The following is a 15,312-nucleotide window of genomic DNA, read 5'->3' as shown; positions in this document are numbered from 1 at the left end:
CCCCTCCTGTTCTCTCCATCCCGTAGAATCTGTTCCCTGGAACAGCCCTGTCCCTCCCTCAGCTGTGTTTCTGTCATACCTATAGCATCCCAGTCCCATGTCCATGCACGAAGTTCATCTGCCTTACCTGTTGGGCCTGTTATGTTGAAATAAAGTATTTAATTGATCAGTTTTCCCTCATTGCCTGCTGTGCTCTTGCCTGCCTTGTCTATTTAAATGACTCTCTTGAAATTCTATCCCAGCCTCAACCTTCAGACTGTATACTGAGACCACCCCCCTCACTGTGGACAACACCCTTAGCTATCATGTCATCTGTAAACCTAATAATTATACCTTCTCCTTTCACATCCAAGGTATTAATGTAGATAATAAACAGCAATGGTTCCTGCACAGTTCCCTGTGATACACCCACTGGTGAAAGAATTTCAAACACAAAACCAACCCTCCAAAAATTGTGGATCCAATATGCCAACTTGCCTTGGATCCCATTGGTCTGTTGGACCAGCCTTCCATGTGGGACCTTGTCAAAGGCCATAGTGAACCCCAAAGAATCCACATCATCTGCACTGCCCTCATCAATACTTTTATTCGTGATTTCAAAGAAAACTCAGCTGAATTCATCAGACAGGATCTTCCTTTACCAAATTTGTGCTGATTATCCCGAATTGTTTCCTGCCTTTCCAATTATTGATTCATTCTGTCCATCAGAATTGTTTCCAATAATTTCCCTCCCCCTGCTGTCAGACTGTCTGCTCTGTAATTACCTGGCCTATCCCTGCTGCCCTTCTTGAACAAAGGAACCACATTAGCTATCCTCCAGTCATTCGGCACTTCACTTGTGGTTAGCAAAGTATTAAATATATCCAGCAGGGCCCCAGCAATATCCTTCATTCCCTCCCATAACAGGCTGGGATACATTTCATTGGGCTCTGGGGATTTCTCCACCTTTATGCCTGTGAAAACATTTAATACCTCCTCCATATTGATCTTAACATATTCTCGAACCTCACCATCTCAATGGAAATCCCCGGATACAATGCCTTTCTCCTGTGTGATTACAGATGGGAAGTATTAATTGAAGACCTCACCTACGACCTCTGGCTCCATACACAGATTGTCCCCTTAGTTTCCAACAGGCTGCAGTCTTTACTGGGAATCCTCTGACTCTGACTATAGTCACAAAATATCTTGTAGCTTTTCCTTAATAGTGTCTGCCAAGGATATTTCCTGGCCATTGCTTACCCCTTATTTTTAAGGACCCCTTGCTCTCTCTGTTCTTGTGAAGAGTTTCACCTGTGTTTGTTGAACTGCATTTCCTCGATCAAACTCACGATATCACTTGATCAGTATTCGCTGGACTTTCTCCCTTTGTCATTCCCAGTTTATTAACACACTGGCCATGGATCCTCACTGTATCACTTTAAAATACTCCACTTTCCAAATATAGCCCTGACTGCAGGTAGTTCATGCCAGTCTCTGTTTGCCACATTCTGTCTCATTATAGAAGACTCAGTTGTGAGGGGGACAGACAGGAGACTGTGTGGCTGCAGAAGTGACCCCAGGATAGTGTGCTGCCTTCTGGGTACCAGGGTCAAAGATTACTCTGAGCTGTTACTGAACATTCTGAAGGTGAGGGTGAACAGCCAGAGGTTATTATGCACATCGGTCTACATGACAGAGGTAGACAAAGGGATGGGGCCCTGTGAAATGCGTATCGGGCATTAGGTCAGAAGTTAAAAAGCAGCACCTCAAGGGTAGTGAGCTCCAGATTACATCCCAGTGCCATGTGCCAGTGAGGATAGACATAGAAAGATAATCCGGATGCTTGTGTGGCCGAGGAGCTGGTGTAGGGGGCACAGGGTATTCAGTTCTTTGAGCATTGGGATCTCTTCTGGGTTAGAGGTGACCTGTGCAAGATTGGGGGGGTGGGGGTGCGAAGCAGAGGAGCACCAGTATCCCTTGGTGGGGGGTTGGGGGGTGCAGGTGGGCTGACTGGCAATGCACGAAGCCTGACTGGGAAGGCAGACGAGCTCAGAGCATGGATTGGCTCTGGATACTGGGATATTCCAGCCATAGCAGAAATATGGCTGAGAGAGCCATATTTCTGCTGGGCAAGGAACAGCTACATTCGAGGCTTCAATCCTCCCATCTTGTGAGGGCATTTCTTTCCCCTCTGCTGTATGGTCCTCACTGAGACAACCCAGGTGGTCCCAGGTATCAATCCTGGTCCATGCTGTATTAGTGATCTCTGTAATATCCTCCATTCCCGATCATCTTTCCTCTGTTTGGAATCTCCTCTAGTCCCCACAATGCTCTCTATCTCTGTCAGGTTCTCCAATCCCTAAAAACCTAATCCCTAAACATCTCCAGTAGATACTAAATTCCTTCATCCTGGTAAACCCCGACAGTCCTGTCTATCCCTGTAAGCCCCTCCTACTAATACTACCCTCCATGTCAATGTATTTGCCTTTAACCTCTCCATCCTTCCCTATCTGGGTAAACGTCTCCAGCTCCTCCAAGCCTTCCTTGTCTGTGAAAAATTATTCACTCCATTGAGCTGTCCTGATCTGTGTAATCCCTTGCAGATCTAAATACCTCCCTGTCTTTATAACTATGTCAGGCTCCTACCTGAGAATCTCACTATCAGTGTAATCTTCCAAGGAATTCCTGACTTTAGGAACCCCCTCCACCTGATAACATCCTCCATGTCTGTAGAAACCTTCCAGTTCAACCGTCCCTATCATGGAACTTAGTCACTATAATCCTAATGATGACAATAAACTCTTCCTATCTAAAGCGCACTCAGTCTCTGTAAACACTGCTGGTCCCTATTCTCCTCCCTGAGCATGTAATCTGCTTCAGTCACTACATATCTTTATACCTTTAACGTCCTCCCCATTTGACTACACTATTTATTTCCGTTACCTTCATGAGCTTCCGTAATTCTCACTGTGACTCTCACCATGTCCCATCCCTACATCCCTCCGTTTTTCTGAAAAGTCTTCCTTATTCTTAAAACCCTCCCTAACTATGTCTCCTGTTCCAGCCTCCACATCTCTCCCTGGAGCAGTCAAAGCTGCTCCAATAACCTCAAAGCCTCCTGGTCTTTCTAATTCCCTTTAGTTGTGAAACTCTCCCCATGTCTATAATATATCCTGCAGTGTCGAAAGTTCTCCCTATATTTGTATGGTCCTCCAATCCCTACAACTTCCCCTGTTTTTGTAACATTATCCTGCACCTTGAAACCTCCTGATTGCTGAAGCTTCTTCAGGCTCTGCACTTTCTCTATTTCTGCTACTTTCTCCTGCTCTTAGAACACTCCCTGTCTGTATGATCCCCTGCAGTCTCTGCAGCCATCCGTATCTCAAACCACAAGCTGCTCCACAACCCCCTCCCCCCACACCTTTTCCTGCTTCCAGTCCCTTCAGCACCTTCTATAACTGCAAACTGCCCATTTGCCAAGGCTACTCCAGTTCCTACAATGTCTGTCAGAATCTGATGCCCACACTCTAATCTGCAAGTCTCTCTGTAATCTGTTAACATCTGCAGCCACCACTACTGTCCGTAACTTTCTTCGGTCTTCCAGTCCCATTAAGCTTCCCATTCTTGCATTAACTAAAGCCTGTGTATCTTAGTACTGCCTAAAAACTTGCATGTCTATATAAACTGCTCCAACCCCTCACTATCTCCATAAACACCTGCTACCCCTAAATCCAACTCTATTTGTATTACCTCTTCCAGTCCTGTCAAAACCCCCAATCTATGGAGCCCATTTAATATTCCCTTGTTGGGTAATCTCTTGAAGTTCCTGGCGATTTCCCAATTTTAGCAGTTTCCCCAATCTTTATGACTCTCCAATTCCGATAAGACTCACTTTCAATGCCAGCTTATCTAGTCTCAAAACCTACCTATTATCTGCTTATTCTTCTCCAATTCTTAGAAATTAATCTATTTAAATTTCACCCTGGTTCTCCCCCAACTCTCCCAACCACAGGAACCTCTTTTAGTTTGAGCAACCCTCCCCATCTGTGTAACTGTCTCTAACCCAGTAACCTCCATTGCCTTCCTATCTATGAGCCTTCAGAACCTAGAAACCTTCGAATATCTGTAAACGTCTTCTGTCACTACAACCTTCCATATCTCTCTTAGGACTCTTCTCTTGGAAACACCCCCTGTCTGTCCCTCTCAGTCTGCCTGCCTCACCCTACACCCATCCCTGTCCCTATCTCCAGAATTTAATCCAGCTCCCTCTATCTCTGTAAATTCCTCCAATCCCCAAACCCCTTTGTCCCGCTGACATTCTTGATCAGATGTAACTCTGTTTAACTCTAACATCCTTGTGTACCTATAAGTCTCCCTGTCTCAGTAACCTCTATCCATCTGTTCAAACCCCCACTACTGAGGAATGACTCCCTGTATTCGCCATAAGGCAGATGGAATGAGAGTGAATTGATATGATGGAACCATTATTCCGGAGATGTAGCTGCAGAATGACCATCACAGGGAAGGGAATATTGAAGGGTTGTTGGGATCTATGCAAAAAGTTAACAAGTTGTGAAGAAAGGATGAGGTTAATGCATTAATGAGACAGTTATATGGATCTGAAGATCAAATGTTGGGGTCTATTTGGGTGGAGCAAGCAGCAGCAACCGTTAGCAGGAATTATTTTATGAGCACCAGAAAGTGATGGTAATGTCAATATGGTTACAATCAGGACACTGAATATACTTGTAGCAAGGGCAGTACAGTTACTGTGTGTGACAGTGGTCTCCATCCCGACTGGATAACTAATGAATATCAGGGCTATAATGGATGGAATCCTGGATTGTATACGAGATGGTTTTCCATGACATCATATCAAGGAGCCATCAACAAAATTGTCTATTGTAGATCAAATGCTGTGTAGTAATAGATATCTAAAAATCCTAATCTAAAGGAGTTTTGTGGTCAGAGACCCACAATGTTATAATGTAGCTGCTCAGTTTGAGGTAAGACCATGAGAAGTAGGAGTGAAATGAGGCCATTTGGCCCATTGAGGATGCTCTGCCCTTCAATCTGATCATGGCTGACCTGATACTCTCCAACTTTACTTTCCTGCCTTCTCCACAAAACCCTTGTTTCCCTGATTCATTAACATCTGACCAGATCTGCTATAAATATTCTTAATGACCCAGCCTCGACAGCCCCCTCCAGTCAGGAATTCCCACAGAGTCATTACCCTCTGAGTGAAGACATTCCTCCTCATTTCCATCTTAAATGGGTGAGCCCTTGATTGGATTTTATGGCCTCTGGTTACAAATTCTCTCACAACTGAAACGAGGGGCAATGACAAAGATAATTATTGGAGATGAAATGAAAATTGGTGGAGATGGGGTTAACGAACAAGAATGTCCAAGGTTGCAGAGCTTTACAGATCAGTTAGAAAGATGTGCAGAGAAATAGCAAATTGAGTTTAATCTGGACAAGTGTGAGGTGATGTCAGATTCAAGCGGAAATTTAGGACATTGAGGGAAGAGGGAAACAGAAAGATCTTGGTGCAAGACATTAACTCCCTGAAAATGGCAACAGAGGTGTTTCAGACAGGAAAGAAAACAAATAGAACATTGGCCTTCATCAGTCACAACGTTGGGTATAGCGGTTTGCATCAGATGTTGTAATTGTATGAAACTTCTGTTTAGCCACATTTGGAGCACTGTGTGCAGTTCTCATCTCCACACAATAGGGAGGATGGGGAGGCTTTGGAGAGGGTGCAAAAGGGGTTTATCAGCACGTTACCTGTGTTAGGTTTTTCATGGTGTGTTAGGTGTAAGAGGAAATTAAACAAAGTTTTGCGAGAGTATCAGAGGCTGACAGGAGACCAGGTACAAGAATATAACATACAAAGAGGGATAGATAATGTGGATAGTCGGAATCTCTTTTCCAATGTGTAAGTTTCAAATACTAGAGTACATAGGTTTAAGATGAGAAAGAGGACGTTTAAACGAGATGTGTGTGACAATTTTTTTTTAATATAGAGAGTGGAGGTTACTGAGGGAGGTCGTAGCAACAGATTGTGAATAAAGTTTCAAGTTAGACAGAAACATGAACAGGGATATGGGATATGGACCATGTGCAGGCAGACGATATGAGTTAGAATAGCATCTTGCACAGCACAGCCATGGTAGGCCGAAAGGCCTGTTGCTGTGCTGTACTGTTCTATTTTCTAACTTCACAGCATCTGCCCGATCAGAGCCCCTCAGAATCTTGGATGGTTCATTCCATTTGTCTCTCATTATCTAAACTTCAATGGGTTCAACCTCAATCTACTCCACCTCTTCTCACTAGACAATCCCTCCATTCCCAGGATCAGCCGAATGACCCTTCTCTGACCTGCCTCCAATGCGACAGTATCTTTCCTTCGGGCACTCACACTGTTCATAATATTCTAGGTGTGGTCTGACTTGAACCTTGCCTAATTTTAGCGAGATCTGCCTATTTTTAGACTCCATTCCCTTTGTAATAAATGCCAGCATTTGATTTGACTTCTCTATTACCTGCTGGCTTTGGAAGCTAACCTTTTTAGATTGATGAACAAGAACTCCCATAACCCTTTCTGCTGCCAGTCTGAAACCAAATAATGTTAGCCTGACATTAAGTCGGGAGCATACTAAAATTGTTAGAAAGGATATTTTAAAATACAATAACTGGCCACTTAGAAACACATTTTATAAAAGAGAATTTGTTTTTGAGCATGTTGGATTTAATTTGTTTGTGTGAATATAAATGGCTGAATTGAATGGGTATAGAAGGGGTGTAGTGGTACGGGGGATATAGTGTCTTTGAATTATCAGAGGCCTTTACATATATTTCAATAAGGGCTAATGAGTAACTTGGTAGAGAATAGGGCCTCTGAAATATGAATAAGTTCGCCTATGTGTGGAACCAGAGGAGGTGGGTGAGATATTAGACAAAATAGTGTTGTCAGTATTTACTGTGGCGAAAGACATGGAAGCTCGGGAAAATGGGGAAGTAAATAGTGATGTCTTAGAAAGAATCCTCAACAGAGAAGAGAAAGTGCTGGAATCTTAAAACAAATAAAGGTAGATCAATCCTCAGTAGCTCATTAGGTGTATCCTAGAATATTGTGGAAACCTAGGGAAGAGATTGCACTGCCCCTAACAGAAATATTTATATTATCAACAGATGAAGTGTGGTGCCGGAAGACTGGAGGGAGGATAATGCTATTCCATCACTTAAGGGCTGCAGGGAAAAGCCAGGAAATTACAGCCCAGTGAGTCCAGTGGTGGGGAAGTTGTTGGAGGAGATTATGAGAAAAAGGTACCACATATATTAACAAAGGCAACGACTGATTCGAGGTGGTCAGCATGGCTTTGTGAGTGGAAAACAGTGCTTCACAAACTGGATTGACTCTTCGAGGAGGTGGCCAAGAGATAGATGAAGGCAGACCAGTGAACATTGTCCACATGGACAGCAAAGCATTTAACATGGTTCGAGGGGATTTCGAACATCTAGTCAAGAGGAAGAGGCAGCTTATTTAAGGTTGAGGAAGCAAGGGTCAGAAAGCTTTTTAGAGGGTAACATGGAGCAGCACGATGGCCCAGTGGTTGGCATGCTACCTCATAGCACCACTGACTCCATTTTGATTCCAGCCTCAGGTGACTGTCTGTGGAGTTTGCACATTCTCCCTGTGTCTGCGTGGGTTTCCTCCAGGTGCTCCGGTTTCCCCCCACATCCCAAGGATGTGCATGTCAGGTGACTCAGCCAAGATAAATTACCCATAGTGTTCACGGATGTGTAAGTGTGGTGCATTAGTCAGGGCAATTGGAGAGTAATAGGGTGGGGGAGTGAGTCTGGGTGGGATACTGTTTGCAGGGTTGATATGGAGGTGTTGGGCCAAATGGCCTGTTTCCACATTGTAGGGATTCTCTGAAAGTACCAGGAAGGAACTTAGGAGTGGACTTAGGACAGCTAGAAGGGGACATGAAAAATCATTGTTGGGAAGGATTAAGGAAAACCGTAAGGCAGTCTCCACTTAAGTGAGGAACAAGAGGATGGCCAGAGTGAGAGTAGGGCCTGTCAGGGATAATGGAGGGAACTAGTGCTTGAAGTCGGAGGAGATAAGGAAGGACCTTGATGTATCCTATGCCTCAGTATTCACTGCTGAGAGGGACATTTGTGAGGACAGGCTGATATACATGAACAGGTTGATGTTAAGAATGAGGATATGCTGAGAATTTTGTAAAAGATAAGGATAGATAAGTCCGCTGAACCAGATGGGATGTGCCCAAAGTTACTGCACGAAGCAAGGGAAGAGATTGTTGCACTTTGGCAATGACCTTTGCACCCTCACTGTTCACTGGAGTCGGACCAGATGATTGGAGAGTTGCAAATTTTATTCCCTTGTTCAGGAAATGGAATAGGGATAATCCTGGGAATTACAGACCTGTCAGTCTTATGTCTGTGATGTGCAGATTATTGGAGGGGACTCCAAGACAGGATTTATGATTCCTTGGCAAACCATAGTTTGATTATAGATAGTCAGCATGGCTTTGTAAGGGGCTGATCATGCCTTATAAATCTTATTGAATCTTTTGAGAACGTGGCAAAACACCTTTTAGGCTCAATTCAGAAAATACAGAGACATGGGTTGCCGGGAAATCTGTCTGTCTTCTAATGGCCCCCAGAAGACAGAGAGTGATGACAGATGAAAAGCATTCATCCTGGAGCTCAGTGACCAGTGTTTTTCTGCAGGGAGAGGTTCCAGGACCTCTGCTCTTTGTGAGTTTATGAATGACTTGGATGTGTGAGTGGAAGAGTGGGTTAATAAGTTTGCCAATGACACAAGCGTTGGTGGAGTGGTGAATAGTGTGGAGGACTGTTGTAGTTTGCAACGGGGCAATGACAGGATGCAGAGCTGGGCTGACAAGTGGCAGATGGAGGTCAATCTGGAAAAGTGTGATGTCATTCATTTTGAAAGATTGAATTTGAATGCAGAATGCAATGTTAAAGGCAGGATCTTTAGCACTGTGGAGGAACAGAAGGATCTTGGGTAACAGGTCCAGAGATCCCTCAAAGTTTGCCACCCAAGATGATAGGCTTGTTAAGAAGGAATATACGGTGTTGGATTTCATTAGCTGGGGGATCGAGTTTTAAACCCGCAAGATTATGCTGTAGCTCTATAGAGCCCTGGCTGGACCCCACTGGTAATATTGTGTTCAGTTCTGGTCTCTTCATTACAGGATGGATGTGAAAGCTTTGGAGAGGGTAAAGAGGAGATTTACCAGGATGCTGCCTGGTCTGGAGAGCATGTCTTATGAAGAAAGGTTGAGGGAGCTAAGGCTTTTCCCATTGGAGTGAAGACGTGTGAGGGCAACTTGGCAGAGGTGAACAAGAGGATGAGAGGCACAGAAAGAGTGAATAGTGAGAGACATTTTTTACCCTGACATAAATAGCTATTACAAGGGGGTGTAATTTTAAGGTGATTAGCGAGTGGTTAAGGGGAAATTTCAGAGGTAGGTTTGTTACATACAGAGTGGTGGGCGAGTGGAATGCACTGCCAGTGGTAGCAGTAAAGTTAGATGCATTAGGGACATTTAATATATTTGTAGATAGGCACGTGGATAATAAAATGAAGAGTTTGTAGGTTAGTTTGATCTTACGTTCGGATAAAATCTTGGCATGGCATCATGGCCGAAGGGTCTGGTGCTGCACTGTCCTGTGTTCTTTGTTCCGTATGGTAAAATGGGTAATGAGCTCAGATCAATGTAAAAGGATATGGCATTCAGGAGGAGTGAGGGAACTGGATACAAAACTGGGCTTGATGGTAGGAGACAGAGGGTGATGAGAGAAATATTGTTTTTCTGACTGGATGCATGTGAGAGTGGGTCCCCTGTTTGTCATTTGGACTAATGGTTTGGATGGGAATATTGGTATCCTGGAAAGTAAGATTTTATTTTTGAGATACTGAAATTGGTGGTAAAGTGGACAGTGAAGAAGGTTATCTGTGATTCTACAGGATGAACAGTACTGCTGGGATAGTGGGCTGAAGAATAGCAGATGAGTTTAATTAGATAAATGTGAAGTGTTCCATTTTGGTGAAACAAGCCAGGGTGGGACTTGTACAGTTAATGTTCGGGCCCTGGGTGGTGTGGTCAATCAGAGACCCAGGGATGTAGGTACACAGTTCTTTGAAAGTAGTGTCACAGGTAGACAGGCTGGTGACGCAGGCGTTTGGGATAGTTACCCTCCTTGGGCAGAGCATTGAGAGTAGGAGTTGGGATGGCATGTTGAATCTGTACAAAACATCGGTGAGGCCACCATAAAAACATTGTTGATCAGTAGGAAGAACTCATCTGGCTCACTTACGTGCTTTAGGGAAGGACACTTGACATTCTAACCTGCTCTGGCTTACATGTGACTCCAGACCCACAGCAATATGGCTGACTCTGAGCTGCCCTCTGGGTAATTACCAGTGGGGGCAAAAATGCTAGTCCAGGCAGTGACACCCACATCCCATGAATACATAAATAAAAATACACATGGCGCTCCCTACCTGTGCAAACCCCTCCAGCTGCAGCAATCCGTACTGACTTTGTAACAACGTTCAGGCCCTGACCACTCTCTGTAACACTCTCACCACCTCCATCCCCTTCACCTCTCCCTGTTCCTTTTGTGACAATAAACCCTGACAATGGTACCCCTTCCATCTGACCTCCTCCTGCTAGTCGGCCCTTTGTAATTCCTTTAAAACTTACTCCTAAACACTCCCTTACTGCAGAATTTTAAGTAATATTTGATCTTCTCAGCCTGATAATCTAATGTGATCCATTCTGTCCTGAGTGAGGGACCAGTGGGAATTTCTTGCTAAGGTTTTGTCTGTTTCAATGGAGTGCCCTTTTGTTGAGTGATTTACACTGTTCCTTCAAATGTTTTCCGCTGTTCATTTACAGACACATGTTTCAGTCTGTTTAGCCTGTTTACCTTGGTCACTTCTCCGCTCAAACTCAAGTAATTGGCTATTTTCATTTCTAGTTGTAACTTGTCCTTCCTGTGAGTCTCTTTACAACATTATATTTCTGAAAACTGCACTTATCACAATTTCCTAGAGGATCTCTTAAGGTGATATGACTCATTCACTAAGTTTCATCACACAACGGTCGATCTGAGATAGTTACGTTCCTAGCCAGTTGCCCAATGTGTTATTCAAAGAAACACTGAAAAAAAATTCTTGGAACTCCTCTTCCAATATCACAGTTGTCCGTCTGACTGTCCCAGATTATGCGAAAATTGAAGTTTCCCAAAATTATCACAATGCCTTAGTTAAAAATTCCAATGAGTTCCTGTTCAATGCAGTGATGAGCAATGAAATACTGTTCGGTGGCTAAAAACTGTTCTGCTGCTTGTGTCCTTGGCAAGTAGTAGCCAGAATTTACATTCAGACACGCTCTACTTCATGATCTGCGGCCAAATGCTTTCTCTGTAATGTCTTTGGTATCTATTATTGTTAGCGTTACCGATTTTGCTTGAGTTTCCACAAGGTTGTGAACCATTGAATATTTATGTTCCACCTTTTGTTCACCCTGGAACCATGTCTCCCTGGTACTCTTTCCCACAATTTCCTGTCACAAACCGATTCACTGATGTACAGTTTTAGTTAAACTTTGTCCCATCCTGTTCCTTTCTGTTTGTCTTCAGCCACATTCCCATACTGTTCCGATGCTTCACCTTTTCTTTTTGGATTTGGAAAGCTCCTTTCACCTGAACCCTGTCCCTGCATCCTCTCTGTCAGTTTAAAGCCCTGTCCATAAACCTACCGACATGATTGGCCAGGAAACTGCTCCCAGCACAGTTCCAGTGGTGCCATCCTAATGGATTATTTTTTTAAGCCAGGTATGGGCTGTGGGTGTCTCTGGCTGACCAGCCTTTCTTGCTCAGCCCTAGCTGCCCTTGAGCTGAGTAACTTGCTCGGCCATTTCAGAGGGTAATTGAGAGGCAAACATTTGCTGTGGATATGTCGTGCAGACCACATCAGGATGGGCAGAAGTCCTTCTCTAAAGGACAAGTGTTTGGGTTTTTTGTACATCAGCAATGGTTTCATACTTATTTATGGATTGTTACTTACTATTTTTTAAATTATTGATTTGAAATTCCACTATTTCTGATGGTGGGATTCAAATCTGTCTCCCCTGAACATTAGCTGTGGTTTGGGATTCATGCTCTAGCAATAATACCACTAGGGCATCACTTCACCTGCTCACTCGTTGCTCATCCCTGAAACCAGTGCATCATGAAGCTAAACCCATGATTCTGTGATCCCGACACCTTCCAGCACTCTGGTGATATCACTCAGTATCTCTCCATGTGGTATCTCTCACTGTGTGGGTCTAATTGCAGTCTCTGTCAGTGCCTCCCGCTCTTGCAGTTACTCTAGATCCTGGGTCAACAGGATTCTACATTCCAGAAAGACACAGCAACACAGAGCAGGAATGGAGTTTGGGATTTTCCAGATCTCTGTGGGACTCAGTGCCATTCTCCTTGTGTAACCCTCACTGCATCAGTCTAATGTCCCATTCTGTCTATTTCTCTGTCTCCTGTAGGTACTCAGGAAGTTCCTGGCTCAATAGACTTCCCAACTGCTTGGTGTCTCGTCTGTCACCACATTGAAGATGTTTGGTCAGCCAAAGAGACAAAGGGAAGGGAGATCTGGAGCCTTCAATAAATCCTGCAGTGAGGTAAGATCACTCACAGTGCACACAGCAGGGAGCAATGAGAGGGCCCCAAAAATCGGCAAACATGACATGACACAGATGCAGTGCTGGAGGGGGAGCATTGTACAGACACACCCAAGGCTCAATTACCATGTCTACTTTAACTTACGTTGTGAGACAGTATCGGGAGTTCAGAGCTATCAATCCAGGCCTCTGCTGTCTTAGTGAGCATCAGTACAACAGAGGTTAAAGCAGGCCTCCCACAAGACGTTGGGAATGCTCCCTGGGATCTTTCTCTTCTGTGTTCTCCCTCCAACACTGCACTAAGACTCAGTACCCTGTAACATTGTGTCTATGGCATGGCTTGTGCACCAGTGTCTTCAATAATTTGTAACTCCTATAACAGTTCCTGTCCCTGTAACCTCCTCCCTTCCCTGTACTCCCTCCACATATTTGAAAGGTACTGCATTCTAGATTACCATCCCTATTGCTGTAAATTGCTTCAGTGTCTACAACATGCTTTATTTCGGTACACTAATCCTCTTTAACTGGATACAGAGTCATACAGCACGGAAACAGAACCTGTGGTCCAACTCATCAATGCTGCCCAGGTTTCCTATACCGAATGAGTCTCATTTGCTTGCGTTTGACCCTTTTCTCTTCAAATCTTCTCCTCTCCATGTACCTCTCCATGTTCCAGTCTTTTCCATGTTGTAATTATTCTTGTTTCTTCCATGTGCCTCTGGCAGTCCATTCCGTCTATGCACCATCCTCCGTAGATAATGTTGCCCCTCAGCTCCCTCTTTAAATCTTTGCTCTCTCACCTCCCGTTTATAGCCTCTAGTTTTGGACTCACTTCCCCTTGGCTATTCACCATTCTTAGGAACCGTATGGTTTTGTAAAACTTTATAACGTCACTCCGTAGCCTCCTCTGCCCAAGAGAACTATTTAGGACGATGTTACAAATGTCTCCAACGTATCTAACAAAGCGCTGGACAATGATGGCAAGTGTCCTAAATGCCACTTTCGCCACCCTGTCCGCCTGTAACTGTACCCCTTGGTCTCACTGTTCGACAACACTGGCCAGGGCCCTCCCATTAACTGTGTCATTCATCCCTGGTTTGTCTTAACAAAATCCAAAACCTGAATTAAACTCCACCTTTCATTCCCTGGTCCACTGGAATTCGATAACTGTGTTCACTGCCCACTACACCATTAATTTGATCATCTACAAACTTACTAACAATGACTCCTATATTCTCAACCAAATCGTTTGTGTAGGTGATGCATATCAGTGGACCCAGCCCTGAACCTTATGGCACACCGTTGGTCACAGGCCTCCGGTCTGAACAACAACCCTTTCCCACCACCCTCTGTCGCCTATTGTCAAGCCAATTTTGTATCCAGTTGGCTAGTTCCCCCTGATCCCATGTGAACTAATCTTACAAACCAGTATATCTTGCTAAATCCTGTCAAAGACCCTGCTGACTTTAGTGCAGACAATGTATGGTCACCACTTCAACAAAAGTATCAAGTTAATGAGACCTGGCTTTGTACGCACAAAGCCGTGCTGACTATCTTTCATCAATCCTTGCCTTTTCCAAATGAATGTGACTCCTGTCTGGCAGAATCACTTCTACAACTTACCCACCATTAGGCTAATTGGTCTTTAGTTCCCTGGCATTCTATTGCAGCCTTTCTTAAATACTGGAATGAAATCATATTCTTGTCATAGAGCCATAAAGCATGGAAACTGACCCTTCACTTGATACCCACCATAATCTCAAACTAAACTCATCCCAACTGCCTGTTGCTGGCCCAAATCCCTCCAAACCATTCCTGTTCGCATACTCATGCAAATGTCTTTTAAACGTTGTAATTGTACCCACATGCACCCCTTCCTCAGGAAGTTAATTTCACATTCAAACCACCCTCTGTGTAACAATTTGCCCCCAAGTCTTTTTTTTTAATCTCTCTCTTCTAACTTTAAAAATGTGGTCTCTCCTCTTGAGAATCCCCTACCCTGAGGAAAAGGCACCTACCATTAAATTGATCTATATATATCATTTTTTTCATTAAAAAGACTCAGCCTATCCTGCCATTTTTCAATCTCAAGCCTTCCATACCCAGCAACATCCTAGTTAATCTCGTCTGAACCCCTGCAGCTTAATAATATCCTCCCTATAACTGGGCGGCCACAACTGGATGGAGTATTGCAGAAGGCCTCACCAATGTCCATACAATCTCAACATGACGTCCCAAATCCTACACTCAATGGACTGAGCAATAGTCAAACATGCCAAGCACTGTGTTATCCATCCTGTTATGCAAACTTCAAGAAATATGTAACTGAACCTGGAGGTCTCTCTGCACTAAAACACTGAGGCCCGAACCTTAATTGTATAAGCTCTACCCTTGTTTGTTGTACTAAATGTATTCATTGCATTTATTCAGATTGAATACCATCTACGGTTTTTCAGCCCATTCACCCATATTATCAAGGTCCCTTTTGTAATTTTAGTAAACCTCCTTCACTGTCCACAATACCACCCTCCAGCCTTCCAGCACCTCACACTTGGCTGTCAATGGTACAAATATCTTTGCT

General features: G+C 44.0%; 1 long non-coding RNA gene across 1 annotated transcript in view; it reads left to right on the top strand.

The window, feature by feature from the left end:
• LOC148139810 (uncharacterized) overlaps positions 1-15,312 on the top strand; it is a 259,572-nt gene that overhangs the window by 187,139 nt on the left and 57,121 nt on the right. Inside the window, exon 3 of the long non-coding RNA XR_015753511.1 lies at positions 12,597-12,731. This is a non-coding gene — a long non-coding RNA (uncharacterized LOC148139810). The remainder of the gene's footprint in view (positions 1-12,596; positions 12,732-15,312) is intronic.

The sequence above is a fragment of the Chiloscyllium plagiosum genome, unplaced genomic scaffold (genome assembly GCF_037043375.1).
Source record: "Chiloscyllium plagiosum isolate Xiang-an unplaced genomic scaffold, Cpla_swu_hap1 HiC_scaffold_37, whole genome shotgun sequence".
NCBI classification, from domain to species: Eukaryota; Metazoa; Chordata; class Chondrichthyes; order Orectolobiformes; family Hemiscylliidae; genus Chiloscyllium; species Chiloscyllium plagiosum.
The sequence above is the reverse complement of the archived record's forward strand: the minus strand, read 5'-3'. Positions and strand labels throughout refer to the sequence as shown.